Genomic DNA, 20,581 nt, shown 5'->3' on the forward strand with positions numbered 1-20,581 from the left:
GTCGGTCTACGGCCTCCCTCTGTGTTACATCCTAAGCCCTTAGGAATCTCAGCCCCACCCCGCTGTTTCGGGCCCTGTCGCCTATATGCATGCTCTTTCCTCAGGTGACATTTCTCCTCCCCCAGTTCCCTGTCAACCCTAGAACTGGTCTCCTCAGAGATCACTTCTTCCAGAAAGCCTTCCCTGACCCCCAGGCTGGCTCCACAGCTTTCTGGGAGACCCCTCCTCATACCACCACAGACAACTTGGGCTCCAAGGTCAAGTTGAAGGTTGCTGGAGAGGCAACAGCAGGTGAGAGAAGAGCCTTCAGGAGAAAGCTGCCTCTCCCCTCCACTTTCCATCTCAGGAGAGCGTGGGAGTGGAGTTGAACTTGAGGCCCTTTCATGGGTTGGTTTGTTTCCAGGAGGCTCTGAAAAAAAAAAAAAAAAAAAAAAAACCAAAAAACCTAGTTGCTGGAAAGCGTGTGTGAAATGAAAGGTCAAGGAGTAATAGTTTCATCTCAGGGACTTCTTTGGTTAGTACTTTGGTCAGTACTTTGGGAATAAAATTTCCTGTTTCTTTGGGGCTTTGGGGCCCTGTTTTGCACTGAAGCCTAAGGAGGCTGGGCTCCTGGAACCTCAAAGAGAGACTCTGTGCTCCTAAGCGGGTAACAGGTGTTGGGAAAATAAAATGACTCTGGCTCAGGTTGTCAGTGTCAGAAAGTGAGACACATGGACAAGGGGAGATCTCAACAAGGCTCTTTACTTCTGCTGAAGGGCGCGGGTGCTCAAAAAGGGCGTGCAAAGAAGAAAAGACCTTTCTTATTTATCTCTAAGGGCGTGCAAAGAAGAAAAGACCCTCCCTATTTATCCCTAACGCAGGCGACGTTCCTGTCTCCTTCCCATTGGTCAGGTCAGGGCGCACATTCTTCCCGTTGGCCAATTGAAACAAACTGTTGCTGGGAGAAGAGGGAAAGAGGAGGGCGTCGCAGGAGGCGGTTTCAGCTGAAACTGGAGCACAGTGGATTAGCCAAGATTTCCCTTGATAGAAAAGACGTTATATTACTTTCCACACAGGCTCCGGAGAAAGGGGAGGAGATGGCCTCTGTCCTTGGTTGGAATGGTCCTGTGCCACCATCCTCTCCCTGGTTCCCTCCCTTCAACTGCTCCGTGGTGTCAGCCCTTGAACATGGGCTGGGAGGTCTTAAACTGCAAAATGTTGAGCTGATAATAATCAGGGGCCATCACCACATTTGCTTGATTTTGAGGCAGAGATTATGACCAATGAATGGAGGCTGTGCGGCAAATAGCCTGGAGGAGATTGGATGGAGGGAGCTGGGGTCAAGTCAGCCTTTGAGCACCAGTTCTGTGTCCTGCAGGCAGAATGGGCAAATAATCAGCCCCAGGGGCCCCACAGCCAATAGCCAGGCTTCTTCTGGCACCTTCTGGGATGCTTCATTTTTTTCCTTTTGTCCCTGCATGGGTCTGTGGATAACATAGGCTGGGTTCATAGGTGTACATAGATACTTATGTGTGGATGAAGAATCATGAAGAGGGGTCTTTGTTTGCACGTTCCTCTCTTACGGGTTTGTGTGTGTTTGGGCTGGAGGGGGGCACCAGCTGGAGGATGCCTGCTCAGCACAAGGCAGGACCTTTTGGTCCCACTGTGCGCACAGAGGGGGATGATGGACAGGAGGGGCTCAAACCCAAACTGCCATGAGTTCTTGTCGTGGCTCAGTGCTAATGAACCCAACTAGGATCCATGAGGATGAGGGTTCGATCCCTGGGCTCAATCAGTGGGTTAAGAATCCGGCGTTGCCGTGAGCTGTGGTGTAGGGCTTGGATCCCATGTGGCTGTGGCTGTGGTGTAGATTGGCAGCTGTAGCTCTGATTCGATCCCTCACCTGGGAACTTCCACATGCTGCAGGTGAGGCCCTAAAAAAAAAAAAAAGACAAACAAACAAACAAAAAACAACCACCTGCCAAGCCGACTGACGCTATCAGAGCACCCCCTTGTACTAGCTGGTTTGTAAATGTGACATCCCTTAAAGGTCTCTGGGAATGCTTGCTGGGGAGACACACATGCTCTGGGGTCAGTAATTGGCCAACCTTGAGCTTGGGAGGGAGGAGGCAGCAAAAGAAGGGGGAAGAGATGACAGGGGTCATGGCTCAGTGGGTTAGGATCCAGGGTTGTCACTGCTATGGCTCAGGTTCGATCCCTGGCTGAACTTCCACATTCCATGCATGGGTGTGGCCAAAGGAAAAATTCATAAGGAGGAAAATAAATAGCCTGGAGCCGGAATGTGCCAGCTCCTGAAAAACTAGTCATTTTAATCATGATGCGGAAGGCAGCGGGGAGAATGGGATGGGGGTTAATGTCTCTAATCTAGAGGCTATGCCATGGGGTGGCTGTGTCTGCCTGGGGGGTATTGCTTTTCATCTGCATCTGGGAGGATGATGGGAAAGTGGGAGAGAGGCACTAAAAGGAACAGTAGGGAGCTAGACAAGAGCTTTGCAACCTCATCACTGGTGGCCTTTGGGGCGGGACCACCCTGAGCATCGGAGGATCCTTGGTCTCTACCCACTAGATGCCACTAGTATCTGCCTCCCCCCACCCGGTAGTGAAAACCCAAAATGTCCCCAGGCATCACCAAATGTCCGCTGGGGGTAGAATCAGTCCTGGTTGAGAAACCCCAACTCTGGACCAGGTCCTTCACCTGCCTTCTTGTTGGTAATTCTCAACACAGATGGGCCTTTTTCCCTCATTTGGGACAAGAAGCCAGGCTGGGACCAGCTGTAGGGTCTACCTGACTCCAAGGCCTGGGGTTTCTGTCCCACCACACCCCCACTGGAGTGGCTTCTATGCCACAGCCCCGGACCAAGGCCAGTCTCTGTGCAGGGGAAGCCATGCAGAGGCCTGAGAGTAACGGCCTCATTGGTCCACTGACCTTGGGTGTGACTCCAGAAACATCTGGAAGCCCTCCTGTCCCCTCTCCTTGTGTCAACTTCAGCCACGATGAGAGCTTCTGTGCACCCTTCAGTTCAAGTTCAGTCTTAAGTCTGTGGCGGGGAGGGGAGGGAGCAGAAGAAAAGGAACAGAGAAGGAACAATATGTGAAGCCAATTCAAATCTCAGTATGAATAAATCCACTGGATGCAAATTCACTGGAAAGCGAGTGCCTTTCTCTACCAGCTCCTATTTAAATGAGGCTTCGTATGCAAAAGCAAAGCAACATCCTTTCCTGCTGATATTAGGAATGGAAGAAAAAAAATACAGTGTGCATGGGTTAGGTTTCCAGATGAGTTCACTACTTTAATATGTGTAGTAATACTGTTATTATAGTGAAATTAGCACTGCTGGTGGTATGCTGTGTGGTTCATTACCAATGAGGAAACCACGTGTAAGAATCAAATACTTTGAAAGGTTCATTCTTGATATTTATTGCAATTTTTCAATTTAGGGCCTTATCTCTTCTTACCTGAAATTTTTGATTCGTCCCTAAACAGGGCTCCCTGACTCCAGGCTCCACTCTTTCTATTTACCCAGCCTCTCCCCTCTCTGTTTATGTGGGTCTGGTATTTCCATGTTATAAAACTGTCCATCCCTCTCCTCTGAGTTCTCCAAAGCCTCCCTCTCAAACCTCAGGATGAAATTGAAATGACTTGGCAGGACTCACAAGATTTTCTTACCATGAGTGAGACCTATTGTTTGCCACTCCTGCCCTGGGCTTATATTTCAGTTACACAGCACTAGTGGGAATTCTCCAAATGCTTTTGGTTTCTTCGTTTCTCTATAAACCTTTGTACCTGCTGTACATTTTGCCTGGAATGTTCCTCCCATTTTTTCCTCCAGCTGGCTAAGTTCTTCTGGTTCTTAAAAACGTAGCTCAAGGATCTCTTCTTTCCAGAAGTCCTAACACCCTCTTCCCATGTCCACTAGCTTCCACAGCATTCCATTCAGGCCACATGAAAGTTACTTGTTTCTCTGTCCCCTTCACTAGCCCATGAGTGTCTCAAGGGCAGGGGATATATCTCAGTCATTATTTTATCCTCAATGCCTAGCATGATGCCTGACGTAGAGGATATGGAAGAAATACTCAATAAATGGTTGTGAGAAGCTTGGCTGGCTGTACCCATGAATCATGGATGGTTCAGCCTGAACATTTACTGTCTCCTTTTGACACCTAACTTAGATAATATTCATACCTTGAAATCAATCAAAAACCCTCTCAACCAGATCTTAAGAAACTAGTAAACCATCTTGGGGTGGATCAGTTCTTTTTTTCTTTCCTTTCCTTTCCTTCCTTTCCCTCCCTCCCTCCTTCCCTCCCTTCCTTCCTTTCTTTTTTCTTTTGTCTTTTTAGGGCCACAACCACAGCAACACCAGATCCAAGCCACGTCTGCCACCTGCACCACAGCTCATGGCAACGCCACCTGCACCACAGCTCATGGCAACGCCAGATCCCTAATCCACAGAGCGAGGCCAGGGATCGAACCTGTGTCCTCATGGATACTAGGCAGATTTGTTTCCACTGAGCCATGATGGGAACTCCCAGTTCTTTTTTCTTAATCCTCTGTGAAATCGCTGAGGAGTGATGAGCCCTCAGTGTTCAATCTCTTCCACTGCTCAAATGCTCAAAAGCCAGAGGGAACAAAGCTGAAAAACACTGAAGATCAGGATTAAAGCAGAGTGTCTTTTGCCTTTGCTGGAGTCGAAGTCCCTCTTTCATACATGCTCATTATTTATTATTCATGGTGCACGTTACCTGTGCAGAAGGTTTAAGAATCGTGCTCCTGGGCTTGGAGCAGCCTACGTGGTCTTTACCTTCCCGGTTTGTTACTTATCTCCTCGCCAACCCCAAGAAGATTCTTGCACACAGTAGGCGCTCTGTAACTGTTCTACTCCCAGAGTGACCTTAGCAGGATGTTCTGCATAAGGGCAGGAAAGAAAAAGAAACCTCCTTAGGCTGCCTTCTTCCAAGACTGGTCATGGGAAATTTCAAGCTGTGCTGAGCTGAGCAGTCGATGTAAAAACTCTTTATTTATTAATTTATTTAGCCTGCCCACCCCTCTTTCTTCACAGCTGCAAATGCCTTTTGAAAACAACTGTGGATTTTGAAAGGTGTTGGGAATGTGTTAGGAGCAGGAGGCTTGGAGTCTGTTCAACTGTTAATAACTTGTGAGTAGCATCAGTGGTGCCCCAGTATTAGCCAGTGCTGGTTAGAGCACAGCAGCCCTGACCTAGGACCCTTGCCTCCTTGGGCTCAGCTTTCACTGAAGGTTATTGGATATTGGGTTGGGGGGTGGTGGTGCTGCCAGCCACCAATGGGAAACAGCCTGGGTGATCAGACCCCAGAAGAAATCCCATGCCTGGTATTATCTTAGGGAAGGGAAAAGTTTTCTTCTTCCTTGGCTATAGCAGGCTTATTTGTGAGTCAGATGCGGTGCCAGCTTACTGGTCCAAGGTGTCAGGGAATTGATGAGAACTTTGTAATAAAACATGAATCTAATACATAAGCTATAGGAAATGGATTGAGTTGATTTTTAGAAGGTAACTGGATTTAGTATATCCATTCCCCACAACCCCAGGAGGAGACAGGAAGGATGACGTCGGCAGGGTTTGGTTGAGGCGGGTGTTCCAGGAAGAAGAGGAAGGCATGGATGGTTTATGAACATTGCAGAGGTAGGAACTGTACATTCAGAGGTAGAGGTGGGACTTTCCAGAGACAGTTGAGAGGAAAGACCAGTTCTTTTGTGCATCCCAGGTGGGAGGCTTGGATTCTACAAGGCAGACTGCAGCCCAGAGCATCGTCAAGCCTGCCCAAAGCCCAATATCCAAGAGATGGAGGGCAGATGATAAGGAAAAGGGCTGGTGCTGTGCTGATGCTGGGTAGTGACCTTTGCAGGTGGCTGCAGCAATAGGAAATATCAAGATTGAGACCATCCTAAGAGAGTCCATGGAGGGAGAAAGAGAGGAGGCCCCCCAATTATTGAGACTGGTAGCTGGAAGCTCACAGTGGATTAAATCTGATTTTGAGATAGAAAATGACATTTCTTAGATTCTGCTGGCATACCAGCTACTATTTTTGGAGAAGCTGGGAACCTCATAGAAACATGGGAATAAAAACAAACAGATTTTTGATTACACTCCATGCTATACCAGCCACTGTACCTAGAGCTGCCTATTCCGGCTGCTTAAATTGGCCTAACATAATTTCTGTCCTCGAAGAATTTGTATTCTGAGGAATTCTGATAGTCTACGCTTCCACAGGTATTTAGAATTCTTTGCTACTCTTTAGCACCTCTCCTTAGGAAAGAAGAGCGTGGGAAGGTAGGCTGGGAGAGAGATTTTCAGGCCATTTTCATTTTGACACTGAAGCCAATTCAAGCCCAACTCCCATTCTATGTAAACATATAACTTAGAGTCCATTGCTCGATGCCTTGAGGAAGGTGGGGGGCTCTGGTGAAGAGCAGAGGCTGCAACTTCTGCCCTGCAGTGCTTGTACAACCTTGGTGAGGCTCCTCGCCCCATAGCCTTACTGTGTCTGTACCTGGAAAATGCAGTTCTTTTTTCTCTTGGTCCTTTTGGGCCGCACCACCTGTGGCACACGGAGGTTCCCAGGCTAGGGGTCAAATTGGAGTTGTAGCCACTGGCCTACTGTGGCCAGAGCCATAGTAACACCAGATCCGAGCCCTATCTGTGAGCTACACCACAGTTCACGGCAATGTCGATCCTTAACCAACCGAGCAAGGCCTGGGATTGAACCCGTGTCCTCATGGATGCTAGTCAGATTCATTTCCGCTGAGCCATAATGGGAACTCCCTAAAAATGCAGTTCCTAACAGTACCTACCTCCTGGTGCACCTGAATATTCCAAGTGTGGTGGAATTTGCATCTTAGAGCATAGAGGGTCAACAAAGAATTAAATATTTATTCTGATGTCAAATAGTGAGAAGTGCTGTGAAATGAAAACAGAGCCAGAGTTGCTGATTGTTTTCCATTCTGGCGGCCAGGAAAGGCCCACTTCCTGGAGATGGCACCAAGCCGAGCCTGGGTGTAGGCAGGATGAGGGCGTGAGCTGACAGACATCAAGAATACACGTTCTCTCGGGCTCCAAGCTGAATTTTCTGGAACTGCGTGTTACTCTTTTATTGAAACACACAGACACTGATTCAGGACCAGGACCCCATTCATGGCAAAGGGGCTGGTGGGAGACACGGCAAGTCTCTTTCTTATAATGAGTCTGAGCCCTTAAGGCTCCAGCAGTGACAAAGCACACCTTAGATGATAAGTTTCTGCTTGGGATGATGCTTTAACTATGGAGATAATACCCTTGAAAGATTGGTCAAGATATAAAGAATGAGATGGAAAAGGAACAAGGGAGGATATAGGCAAGGTCGAGAAAAAGAAAGCATACAGGTGTGTGTGGGGGGGGGAGAAGAAAGAACAGAAATGAGAACAGGTGTAGAAACAAAGAGATGCTTTTTTAAATACTTTTTTAATAAAGGATATATTTGGAGTTAATGGGTTTCAGTGGTCTCAGTGGGTTTCTGAGCCCTGAATTTCTTGCAATGCATTAGCTGGACTGTACCAGGAATTGGTTCCCCAAAAAAGGCATGGTCATTTGGTCTCAGTTCCGCGTGCTCTACCCCCACCTCCACTGCTCTGATATCAACTTTTGACATTTTCCATCAGGCAATTTATACACTATCACCTGCCAGCGTTCCCCGAGCACTCATGTTTGTTTGATCTCATACAAACTCCCTTCTCCGATCTGTTGATGAAATAATAAATCTGGGGACCTTTGAAGACGGGTGCGCCGTGGGAGAGGACAAATGGGGATCTTTCCTCTGCACTTAAGCATCCTGAATGCTGAGTCCCTCGAGTGGAGGGGGCGACGTTGTGCACCTCCTTGGAGACACATTTAGACAAATCCATCAGGCAGGAGTCCCTAAAAGCCTGTAATTTTCCAGGCCATATGGGAGATACCACATTGTTAATGGAAGATTCTTGTAAAGCAGCATGAGCCTGAGCTAAGCCATCTATTTATTTGAATTAAATGGTTTTATGCACTTTCGAATTCCCGATGTGCTAGCAGGAACCTCACATGATTTAACTTAAAGTCATGGGCCCGACCCTCCAAAAACTGGAAGTCCCAAATAGCACACTTCTTTAGGATATTAATGTTTCTTAAATACTTTTTGGAATCTCATAGCCTTGTGTGAACATGTACAGGGACTCAATTGTTCGCTGAGTGCATTTTGCGGTTCTTTAACCAAAGCCTTCTGTGGGTACCTTGCAGCCCGTTTTCCACTCTTCTCCCATACAACCCCCCTGCTCTGATCCAGCCCCTGAACACCCTGGGCACTGCAAACACAGCGCCTGCTGTCCCACCCACACCCCCATTCCTGCCAGCTCACCCACGCCCACAGTCGCCCCCATCAGTGACTTCTCCACGACAGGGGTGCATTTGTTACAGTGGTTGAATCTACACTGTCACGGCATCTTTGCCCCAAATCCGTAGCTTACACACGAGGGCTCACTCTTGGTGTTGCTCTTTCTGTGGTTTTTGACAAACAGATAGTGGGATGGTGTCTTGAGTCCTCAGAATTAGGCAGAGTAGTTGCCCTAAACCACTCTGGAGTTCTGCTCTCTTCTTTTCTCCATAGCTTTGTCTTTTCCAGAATGTCATATAGTTGGAGTCATACAGGCTGTCATCTTCTCAGATTGACTTCCTTCCCTCAGGAATAATATGCCTTTAAGGGTCCCCCACATCTTCTCATGGCTTGATGGGTCATTTCTTTTTAGTGTCTTATATTCCAATGTCTGGATGTGCTATACTTTACCACGCTCTTGGAAATTCTGGTAGTTTCCATTGTCTAGACCTGCTCTGTCTGAGATGTGGGCCACTAACTACATACAATTTAAATCAAGTGGCTATTCAGATTTAAAATAATTAAAAGTAAGGAGTTCCCTTCGTGGACTCAGCAGTTTATGAACCAGTCTAGGATTTGTGAGGATGCAGGTTCAATCCCTGGCCTCGCTCGGTGTGATAGGGATCCAGCGTTGCCGTGATCTGTGGTGTAGGTCGCAGACACTGCCGGGAGCCCAAGTTGCTGTGGCTTGTGGCATAGGCCGGAAGCTGTAGCTCTGATTCAACCCCCTAGCCTGGGAACGTACATGTGCTGCAGGTGTGGTCCTAAAAAGCAAATAAATAAATAAATAATATAATGTAATATAATAAAATAATCAAAATCAAGTAAAATGAAAAATTCAATTTCTCGGTTGCACTAGCCATAGAAACTGCTCGGTAGCTGCGTGTGGCCAGGGGCTGCTGCATTAGCCCAGATCTGGGGCAGCGTCCCTCATCTCAGAAAGTTCCAGGGCATAGATAGCCCTGCTCTAGACAGCTGATGCAGTCATTGGACACGTTACTTCATCAAGGTTCTACTACAGGTAGCTGCCTTGCCACCCTAATACACATTAACTAATTTAATCCTATTCTGATTTTACGCAGGTGATCTGAAGGGCAGATAGGTTAAGTGATTACAGCCAAACCGGCACAGGTAGGGTTGGGGCCAGGATGGGAGCCAGGTGTCCCCCGCTCCAGGACACTGGTCCCACATGACTCAGCATCCTACCTCTCGTGGGCTCTGTGCTGTCTGCTCCTTCCCATCCCATCATCAAGTCCCCCATCCAACAGAGCCTGTCCATCATCCATCCAACCTCTCCTTTTCAGACGAGAAAACTGGGATTTCAAAATGTGAGTGACCGTTTGGGAGGCCGGATGTCCAGCCCCTCACGGCCCAGCTGGTAGCCTTTGCCCCGCCCTGTTTTCTCAGATGCAGGGGCCGTTGCCCACGTGGGTAACCCCATAGCAGTCAGCACAAAGCCTTGGAAGGGGAAGGTGCTTCATTTACACATTTTCATTTGCCTCTTAAGGCAGAACTGGGATTTCAACTTGCTAGGGGCGGAGAGGCCACAGTCTAGCTTCCTGTCCCTGGGGGCTGTGAGAGGTTTGTGAGATGGGGTTGTCTTTCACACACCTTCCAGGATTGCGGTTTGCCTCCTTCTGAGAAGGACAGGGAACAGATGTGAGATGGTGAGAAAGAACTAGGGGTTGGCAGTCAGGAGCCATGAGTCATGTTCACCAGCATGCAGCAGGCATTTATTGAGCACCCACTGCATGCCAAACCCTGAGACAGGACTGGGGTCCAGATGTGAGTAAGGGAGCTGGGGATGAGATGTGCAAATTCAAAGCTAGAGCCAGCGACAGCGGTCCAGCTGGAAGCAGCCGAGAGATGGGAGGGAGGGGCAAGATGCTGTCTTTTGCAAAGATAAACCTTGTGGCTGATGAAGTGGGCTCCTTTGAGAATGCCTGGTAAATGCTAGAGGCAAGATCAATTTCTGACTTTTTCTCTGTGTAGGAGAAGCCTCCTGACCTGGGTGGAGGAGCTAGAGAACTAACAGCGACTTCATATTTTCAGCTGAAATTTACACGCAGCTCTGCCCTCCCAACCTCCTCCGACGACCAAGCTTCCCTTTAGGTGGACAGTTGGGCTTGGTCTGATTTTTGGTACTTCTTGGGGGAGAAGAAAGAAAAGAAAGCCTTGGGAGGATGGTGGTGGAGGCAGGAGGTGGCCAGCTTCAGGGTCCATGAGAGGCAAGCACTGGGTGATGACGACTGAGTTGACATGTACAGCCCCCCACCCCCCCAGCCAGCCAGGTGACAGGGCCAAGGCAAGCCAGAAGCATGGTGGTTTTCTGTTAAGTCTTTGTTTGTTTGTTTGTTTGTCTTTTCAGGGCCACACCCGAGGCATATGGAGGTTCCCAGGCTAGGGGTCTAATCGGAGCTATAGCTGCCAGCCTGCATCACAGCCATAGCAATGCAGGATCCAAGCCTAGTCTGCACCCTGCACCACAACTCATGGCAACTCTGGATCCTTAGCCCGCTCGCTGATCGAGGCCAGGGATCAAACCCGAAACCTCATGGTTCCTAGTCGGATTGTTTCTGCTGAGCCATGAAGGAAACTCTGGTTTTCTGTACATCTTTAACAGTCCCGGTACAGACTTTAGCTTCTGCCTCTGTCCCAGGAGCCTCCCCCTAACCACTCAGAAGCAGCCTGGAGGGCCCTTGTGGCTGCCCTGCGTGGGTCAGGCCTCAGCTCTACCTCTTGCTGCTGCTTCCGGGCCCTTCCCACCTGGAAAGGCACCATTGCTGCTCATTCTGGGGCCCAGCCTGGGCCCCCGGCCCTTTCTCCTGTCTGCTGTCTCCTGTGGCACCTGCTGCCTTGCAATTGCCCTGCTCAGTAGCCCCTTCCTTCCCTTTCCACAGCCTCCGTCCTGTGCCAGGTGCGTCTTCCTACCTGTCTTGGCGCCTGATCTGGAGATGGAATCACAAATCACACTGGCTGAGCAGGCGGGGGTGTCCCCTGTCATCCAGCTCATCTCCTTGCCTCCCACCCCTACCCTGTCCTCAGACACAGATGACCAGAGCGACCCTTTTAAACATCAGTTGCCTCTTGTCACTCCTTGACTTAGGGCTCTAATGGCTGCCATTCATTCTGAGAGTGGAGGCCAGGCTCCCTTCAAGGGACAACAAAGCTTTACACGACCTGACCCCGGTGCATCACTCCCCACTTCCCCCTACCGGGCTCCGGCCACATGGCCCCCTCGCCACTTCTCACACACGTGCCAGCTCACCCTGGACAAGGGCAGCTCTCACTCCTGTCTCTGGAGAGCACCCCCGCCCCCCCGACCCCCGCCACCTTGCTCATTTCTCTGCTGCCTTCAGTGTAGACCAGCCAGGCTGGATAGAGAGCTTGCAAAAGGATTAGAAGACAAAGACATCCAAAGTCACCTTCTCCCCCTCCCTTCCAGCAATCTCTAGTCTCTTTACTCTGGTTTTGTTTTCCTCTGAAGCACCTGCCAGACATGGCGGAATCCAGGGGCTCAGCTGCCTCAGAAATCTCTGTCCCATTTCATGACTCTTTTTTTCCTCTGGTTCAGTTTCACTCCTTTCTCCACAGTGTTGGCAAAATAGCCACCAGCCTCTCTGGGCTTTAGCCTCCCGTTGGCAAACCCAATGCAAAGAGCAAGCCTCATTTCCAGTGGTTCCTGAAAAAGGACATGAGCTGATTCTCACTGCCCAGGCTTGAGATGGGGCTTATTTTTTAACCACCCTGTGAGGCCAGGGGAGGGGGATCTTCTGCCTGGAGGGGCCAGGGTCATGTCTCTGTCCCTGGAAAGGGGGTGGGGGTGCAATCATCCGCACCCAAAGTGCAGAGCTTGAAACCTGTGAGAAATGGTTCCCAAAGGGAGAATGGGTACAGTTACCAGGAGAAGGGGCAATGGAAATGAGGCAGAAGGAAATGAGAAGACCCCATATTCCCTGGCTCCCTGCCACCACTTCTCCGTTTGCTTCTTAGCCTCTTTTCCCTGGGGCCGCCCTGCCTGCATCCTGCAATCACTCTGCGCTCAGAAAATGCCCTTTGTGATCTGTTACCCTCCTGTTTGTAAGTCTTTGGTGCTTAGAAGTTAAAGTCCAAACTTCTTAGACCAGCACTTAAAGCCATCGCAGACGGGCCTCACCTTGTCTCTCCCACCTTGTCTTCTCGAAAGCTCTCAGCCTGGCCCAGTGGTTCTTCTTGCTGCCAAATCCCACCTCCCACGCTCTTCTGCTCATGTGCTCCGGCTCCCAGAGCACAGCCGTGTTACCACCAACTTGACCTCTGCTTTCAGTATCTCGAGGCGCTTTCCTGAAGCCTGTTTACCACTACTGGCATTTCCTACGCATGGTCTTACGTTGTTAAGTATTCACTCAAGTTCCGCTCCCGCCCCCCCCCGCAACCCTATTGTAGGTCACTTGAGGGTCGAGACTGTTTGCATGTTCCTTGGTAGGTGACCCAATTGTGAGGACCCAGTTATACCTGATGGATTGTTTGAATGCCACTCTTCCTGCATCTCAGCCTTATTCCGAGGGCTTGCCCCTGCCTCCCTCTGCCTAGCAGATGGAAGCTGAGACTGTGGGCTGTCTTTGACACTAGTGGGGAGTTAACGGGTCCCTGATAGAAGTTTGAAGACCCTTCACGCACTCTCTCCCTGCTCCTCTCTCTTTCGCTCTCCCTGTCTCCTTCTTTAAAGAAGGGATTACTTCACTAGGGGTTTATGATCCTTCAGATTGTTCCTAGCTGTCTCTTGTTTTAGGGCTCCATGCTCTCATCTAACTGGTCAACCCCTACTTTTGGTCTCCATCCCTCCCCGCTCCTCGCCAACCTATGTCGCCTCTAGCTTGGTTCCTCTGCCCTACATTCTCAGTGTGTCACACTCATGACAGCTGCTGTGCTGTCATGGGCACTGCCCTGGACCCGGAAGAGCTAGCTGTGTGACCTTGACCTCTCTGAGTCTCACTACTTGAATTTGTAAGGTAGGGATACAAGATTTTTTTTTTTTTCTTTTTAGGGCTGCACCCACTGCATATGGAAGTTCCCAGGCTAGGGGTCGAATTGGAGCTACAGCTGTTGGCCTACACCACAGCCTCAGCAACGTGGGATCTGAGCAGTGTCTGTGACCTACATCACAGCTCATGGCAACCCCTCATCCTTTACCCACTGAGTGAGGCCAGGGATGGAACCTGCATCCTCATGGATCCTAGTTGGGTTCACTAACTGCTGAGCCATGAAGGGAACTCCAAGATGTATTTCACAGTCATCATGTAAACCAAACAAATAAGGTATGAAAATGCTTCTGATGGTGCCAGATGCATAGTGAGCACTCAACACGTGTCCATGGAGCACCATCTGTGTCTCTCAGATGCTGCCTTTCATCACGGCTGACGTGAGGTTGCCATCTAGTGAGCTTGCAGCTAACAGCTGTGGGGGCTAGACAGGGGTGGGCTCCCGGGCCAGGTCCCAAGTCCTCCTGGGGTAAGGACTGTGGATGCCTGCCCAGCTCTGAAGTATGAGCATGCCACTGTCTTGCTTGTGTAGGAAAACGATCACGAGGGAAGGAGCGGGGGAGGTAGAGAGCACAGAACATGGACTCAAGCCCCCCCAGACCTCAGGCCCACAGTTACAAGGTGGGAGTGCAATGTGCCTTCCCCAGGATGCTGGGAGGCTGTGTTGCGCTGCTGCAGCCAATGCTAAAGGGGCGGTTCCCACGGAAACAGGTACTGGGGCACCTTTGTCAGAGGTGATGTGTGAACTTCTGTTTCCCGTCGTGGTTCAGGTGGAGGCAGGAGGCTGGTCTCTACAGTGCACTGGACACTTTGCTTGCTCTAAACACCCTCTCCCCATATCCATCCTTCAATGAAATAAGAAATAGGCACTACTGCCCTTCATGTTTTAGAAACGGGAGACTGTGAGAACAGTTGGGGGTTTTGTTTGAGTTCTTCCCTTAAGTCAACGCTTGGAAGAGGAGCCAAGCTAGGGCTCTGCAATTCTGTTCCTTCTGCTGTGACTCATTTCCAAACGCTAGCCAAGCATCCTATAAAAAGTTTTAATTGTGGTAAAATACACACAACATAAAATAACACCTTCACCACTTTTAAGTGTAGGGTTTAGTAGTAGTATATTCATGCTATTGTGCAACTGATCTCCAGAAGTCTTTTCCTCTTAAAAAATAGAAGCTGTGCCCATGAACCAAGAACTCCCCCAACCCCCTCTCCAGCCCCCGGCAACCACCATTCTACTTCCGCTCTCTAGACTTTGACTACTCTAGGGATCTCTGATAAGTGGAATCATACAGTATTTATCTTTTCGTGACAGGTTTTCTTCACTTAGCATAATGTCCCCAAGCTTAGTCCGTGTTATAATATGTGCCAGGATTTCTTTCTTTATGTAAGATTGGATAATATTCCATTATATATATTTATCCATTCATCCATCAATGGACACCTGGGTTGCTTCCTTCATTTGGCCGTTGTGAATAATGCTGCTTTGAACATGGGTATACAAATATCTCTTTGAGACCCTGTTTTCAATTCTTTTCCAGAAGTGAAATTGCTGAATAATATAATGATTCTATTTTCAGTTTTTTGAAAATTGAAAAGAAATACTATTTTCACAGTAGCTGTACCATTTTACATTTCCACATACATGGCACAAGAGTCCTAATTTCTCCACATTTTCTTTCTTTTTTTTTTGGTCTTTTTGCCTTTTCTAGGGCCGCTCCCACAGCATATGGAGGTTCCCAGGCTAGGGGTCTAATCGGAGCTGTAGCCACCAGCCTACACCAGAGCCACAGCAACTTGGGATCCGCGCTGCGTCTGCAACCTACACCACAGCTCATGGCAACGCCGGATCCCTAACCCACTGAGCAAGGCCAGGTATCAAACCCGCAACCTCATGGTTCCTAGTCGGATTCATTAACCACTGCACCACGACGGGAACTCCAATTTCTCCACATTTTTGCCAACACTTCTATTTTATGTCTTTGGAGTTTTTTGATAGTAGTTATTCTAACGGGTGTGAGGTATATCTCACTACAGCCTTGATTTGCATGTTTTTAATGAGTAGTGATGTTGAGTATATTTTCATGTGATTTTTGGCCACTTATATATCTTCTTTGGAGAAATGTCTAATTAAGTCTTTTGCCCGTTAATTTTTTTTTTTTTTAATTTTATGGCTGTACCAGGGATTGAATCTGAGCTGCAGCTGTGACCTACACAGCAGCTTTGGCAATGCCGGATCCTTTAACCTCCTGCGTCAGACCAGGGATCAAACCAGCACCTCTGCAGTGACCTGAGCCACTGCAGCTGGATTCTTAACCTGCTGCACTGCAGCAGGAACTCCCTTTGCCCATTTTTAATAGGATGTCTGTTTGCTAGTCAAGCAATTTTAATGATCTCTGGATTGATATAATAAACACAAAGGAATAGGGCAAGCTGGGCTGAGTTTTCTGCTTCGACTCCAATATTCCATCTGGCTGACTCCCTCAACTTCCCCACTGATACGGCCATACCTCCTGCTCAGAGCGACTGTGGACACTAGAGATGAGAAATTCCATCCACCAAGAAATGACTGGGGTGAATCAGGGCTGGCTTAGGGCACTACCCTTCATCCAAATTGAGGTTGCAGAAGAAATTATTCCTATGTAAAAACAAACAAACAAACAAAAAAACCCCATGTCCTTGCCCTTTCTCCTTTTTCACCCAATCTGAAGTATTACGACCACCAGAGCAACCACAGCAACTCCACCCCCCCTCCCACCACCACCACTGCTCCAGCCCATGGGAAGCTCACCATGCACCACATCTGGTGCCCCCATAGCTGGAGTCCATCCAGCAGCATTCAAACCTCTAGGTGAGAAATAGCCAGCCATTAAGTCATCAGGTGGGCTAAACAGCCTAGGTATCTGAAAATGAGAAGGAAAACGGGGGTCTTTCTTTCTTTTTTTTTTTATTTTTCATCCATACCAGAGAATAATGAAGCTGTGGTTAAGAATTTTAAGTGGCAGCTCCAGTCAGGCCGGGTGGTTTATAGAGATTAACTTACCCCCTTGGAGTGCTCGGCAACCAACCAGAAGGCTTTCCCAAGCCAAGCAATTTTATAATTAAGTGATAATTGTTTTTTGGAGGTTTATTTATTTTTTTTATTTCCTGGGTAGGCTAGAGAAAGATAAACAGCTGCAGGAATCAATACGTGTCAAGGTCATAGGCTGAATTATTTACTGATTCTCTGCTATTTATCTCAAACTTTCCTCTCTACAAGGAAAAATTGTGTCTACTTCACAGAAGATTTAGAACGTATCTGGTTGAGTTTCACAGTTGTTACTGCTCCCCTTACCTTTTTATGACCGGGCAAAATTGTGGTCTCCCTAACAGGGTCTGGAGAATGGAAACGTGGAAGTGTCTGATGTCTGGGCTCATTCGCTGTACTGGGCACTAAGCTGTCAGGGGTACTGGGGAGGGGGACTGGGCAACAAAAGATGCAGTCCCTTCAATTGCTCATTTTCATGATGACTACAGCACCTTCCCAATAGGTCTCCCAACCTGCTAGATGTTGTCCCACCCGCTGTGGATTCTGGCCTCTTTGGTCAAAATGATCTTTTCTAAACTTACATCTGTCCCTTCTCTGTGAAGACATCTTTAGGATCATCTGAATCCAGGTACATTCCCAATGGGTCCTACAGCAGCCATCCATCTCTGCATCTGGCCTCGTGTCCTGCTGCTGCTGCTCTCTGCCTTCCTCCCTAAACCCCTGCAGGACTTTTTGAGTTTCTCAAACATACCATGCTCTGGTCCCCCAGGGTCATCCCAGCTCTTGGTCCTGCTGCAATAATAGTTGTGTGCTTCCCAGGGCAAGCCCTATGCGTCTATGTTCTACTGGTCCCTACCGTTTTCTAAGTAAAGTATGGTTGATTTATGGTATTGTGCTAATTTCTGACATATAGCAAAGTGACTTAGTTATACATGTATATCCATTCTTTTTTATATTCCTTTCCAGCATGGTTTATCCCAGGAGATTGTAGATACAGTAGGATCTACTATATAGTAGGATCTTGTTGTCTATTGATTCTAAGTGCAATGGTTTGCATCTGCTAACTCCAAACTCCAGTCCATCCCTCTCTCTCCCCCTTCCCCCTTGGCAACCATAAATCTGTTTCTGTTTTGTAGATAGGTTCATTTGTGCCATATTTTAAATTACACATATAAGTAATATCATATGGTATTTGTCTTTCTCTTTCTGACTGACTTCACTTAGTATGATAATCACTAGTTGCATCCGTGTTGCTGTAAATGGCATTACTTCATTCCTCTTTATGGCTGGGTAGTATTCCATTGTGTATATGTACCACTTCTTCTTAATCCATTCATCTATTCATGGACATTTAGGTTGTTTCCAAGTCTTGGCTTTTGTGAATAGTGCTGCTATAAACGTAGGGATGCATTGTTGAATCCTTGTTTTGTCTGGATATATGCCCAGAATGGGATTGCTGGATCATATGGTTGTTTTATATTCAGTTTTCTGAGAAATCTCCATATTGTTTTCCATGAGAGGTGCACTAACTTACATTCCCATCAACAGTGTAGAAGGGTTACCTTTTCTCCACTCCCTCTCCAGTATTTGTTATTTGAAGACATTTTTAATGCTGGCCATTCTGACTGGCTTGAGGTGGTACCTCACAGTTTTGATTTGTATTTCTCTAATAATTAGCATCTTAGCCCCTACCTTTTAAGTCTGGGTGATTGTTGCTTCCTGGGTTTTCCCAGAGCACATGTCCCAACCCCATGAGATGTCTTGGGTCATTTGCGATGATGGACCATGCTTATCTGAGCATGTATTATACCACTAATAATAGTTCAATGTCCACCCATGATAAATTGTCAATACATATACGTGCAGTTGAAGACGGACTCTCATAGTTACTTTGGGGCACTGAAAAGGAATTAGGACTCAGGGAAATTGTGGGCTGGTAGAATGTTGCTGCGGAATTTTTTTTTTTTTTTTTTTTTTTTTTTTTTTTTTTTTTTTAGGGCTGCACTTGCAGCATATGGAAGTTTCCAGGCTAGGACTTAAATTGGAGCTGCAGCTGCTGTCCTATGCCACAGCCACAGCAATGCTGGATCCAAGCCACATCTGTGACCTACACCACATCTCATGGCAACACTGGATCCTTAACCCACTGAGTGAGGCCAGGGGTCAAACCCGCATCCTCATGGATACTGGATGGATTCATTTCTGCTGAGCCACAGCAGGAACTCCTGCTGTGGAATTTTAACTAAGCCTCTCTGAAAAGCACCTTGTTTGTTTTTGATTGAACTACACACTAACAAAAAATAGCTGGGAAGGTTTAAAGAAAGCACAGTACCATATAAAAGTTGATATTAAAAATCCAGTGTATTGAGAATTGGTTATCTGCTGAGAAGACTGTTATTCCTCTAACCCAACCTTCCCATTTCCATAATTTCACTATTGAATCAATTCGTATATATCCTTCAAAGAACATATCTGTTCTATAAAATTAAGATAGCTACACCCAAAATAGGCACTTTCTGGTGAGTCACTTGCTCTTTCAGACCTTTAGCATGTAAATTAACCAGTCCAGGAATAAAGAGATTCAGGAGACTGTCTGGGGGAGATAGACATGCTTGCCCTCTACCCACTCTGAGTTGAGTTAGATGCACCTACATCCCAAATCAAATTGACTTAATGTTATTTAGTGTCCTTTTCAGGCACATCTCCAGTTTTTTCTTCTTTGGCAGGTAAGGCTGGTAGATAACTCTGAGTCACCTCTATAAATTGATATGTTGCCAATATTTGGATGAAGAGCTATGTACGATGCGAACAAAATATTTGAGCAGAAAACTCAGATTTTCCTTTCCATTTGGAGCTTTGAGTGCTTTGTGGACAAATCTAAGGTGCTTCATTTCCTATGTGAAGTCCTTTGCCTTCCCTGAGGCCTTGGATGCTGGTTCTGGCTGCAGGCCAGGGACCAGGCGCTGTGGCTCAGTGCGCTCACAGGGTTGTGAGCCACATTGAAAGAGCTTCTTGGTCACTGTTAAGGGTCTAGATCCCAACAATGCATCCATCCATTTCCCCTGCTTTCTTTCTCTCTCCTCCCACTGATAATTAACCAGAATCAATCCGGCTGCTTTTGAAATTAGAGGACTTTCACTTAGTCAAGCAACTGCTCCCAGGACATCAGGGGCAGCATCAGTTTTCTGTGAATTTTCTTTCTCTCTCTGCGCTTCTGCTACTGATTAAGTAATGCCACCCTGGGGCTTCTTCCTGATAAAGCAGCTTCATAGAAAGCAAAAGGATGGGTCTCCATACAATCCTGGTTATAACTCTCCATTCAGGGGTGGCTTAACTTAATTAAGTAAGGCACCATGTTGGTGCTAAACAGTGCCCCCCGAGCCTCTTGGTTTTAATCTGAGAAAGGGTTTACCTTTTTTTTTTTTTTTTCATGTATGTCTTCTTAGGGCCGCACCCACGGCATATGGAGGTTCCCAGGCTAGGGGTCAAATTGGAGCTGTAACCCCTGGCCTATGCCACAGCCACAGCAATGCCAGATCCTTAACCCACTGAGTGAGGCCGGGGACCAAACCTACGTCCTTATGGATACAAGTCAGATTTGTTTCCACTGAGCGACGATGGGAACCCCCGAGAAAGTGTTTATCTTGAGAAGAGATTCTTTTCAGACATTAGGCCGGGAGGCTAGAGAGGATGCACCACTGGCTGTTGGAAGGATTCAAACAACTCTACAGCAGAAACTTGGAACCAGCTTTGCTGAGAGTTCTGAAATCCAAATTTTGATCCTAACATCCAGCGACAGGAGGATAGTAACGTCTCCACGAGGACCACTGAAGGAAAAATCCTGAGAACAAAAGGAAAGAGCAGCTGAAGCTGAGAGACCAGAAAGGCTGCAGCTCAGGGAAAGCTGGTTTAGGACCAGGCAAATGATGATGCAGTTAGAAAATGCAGTGCGGTTTGGTGGGCAGACTACTCGTTCTCCTTTCATGGATTAGACACTAATCCATGGGGAGGTTTAGAAGGGTGAGGGGACCTCCCAGGCCACCCAGTTTGACCCTTGAATCTATCTATGTGTATCGTTTTCTCTTACGGCAAAACTACATTTGCTATTCATCCCTAGAGCTCCTTC

General features: G+C 47.7%; 1 protein-coding gene across 1 annotated transcript in view; it reads left to right on the top strand.

Moving 5' to 3' along the window:
- The window catches only part of LOC106504931 (uncharacterized), a 275,815-nt gene that overhangs the window by 239,530 nt on the left and 15,704 nt on the right, over positions 1-20,581 (top strand). The window lies entirely within an intron of this gene.

Source organism: Sus scrofa, chromosome 9 (assembly GCF_054392235.1).
Source record: "Sus scrofa isolate SSC_HxYL_T2T_F1_AM1 chromosome 9, Sscrofa_HxYL_maternal_Yorkshire_Landrace_v2.0, whole genome shotgun sequence".
Classification (NCBI taxonomy): domain Eukaryota; kingdom Metazoa; phylum Chordata; class Mammalia; order Artiodactyla; family Suidae; genus Sus; species Sus scrofa.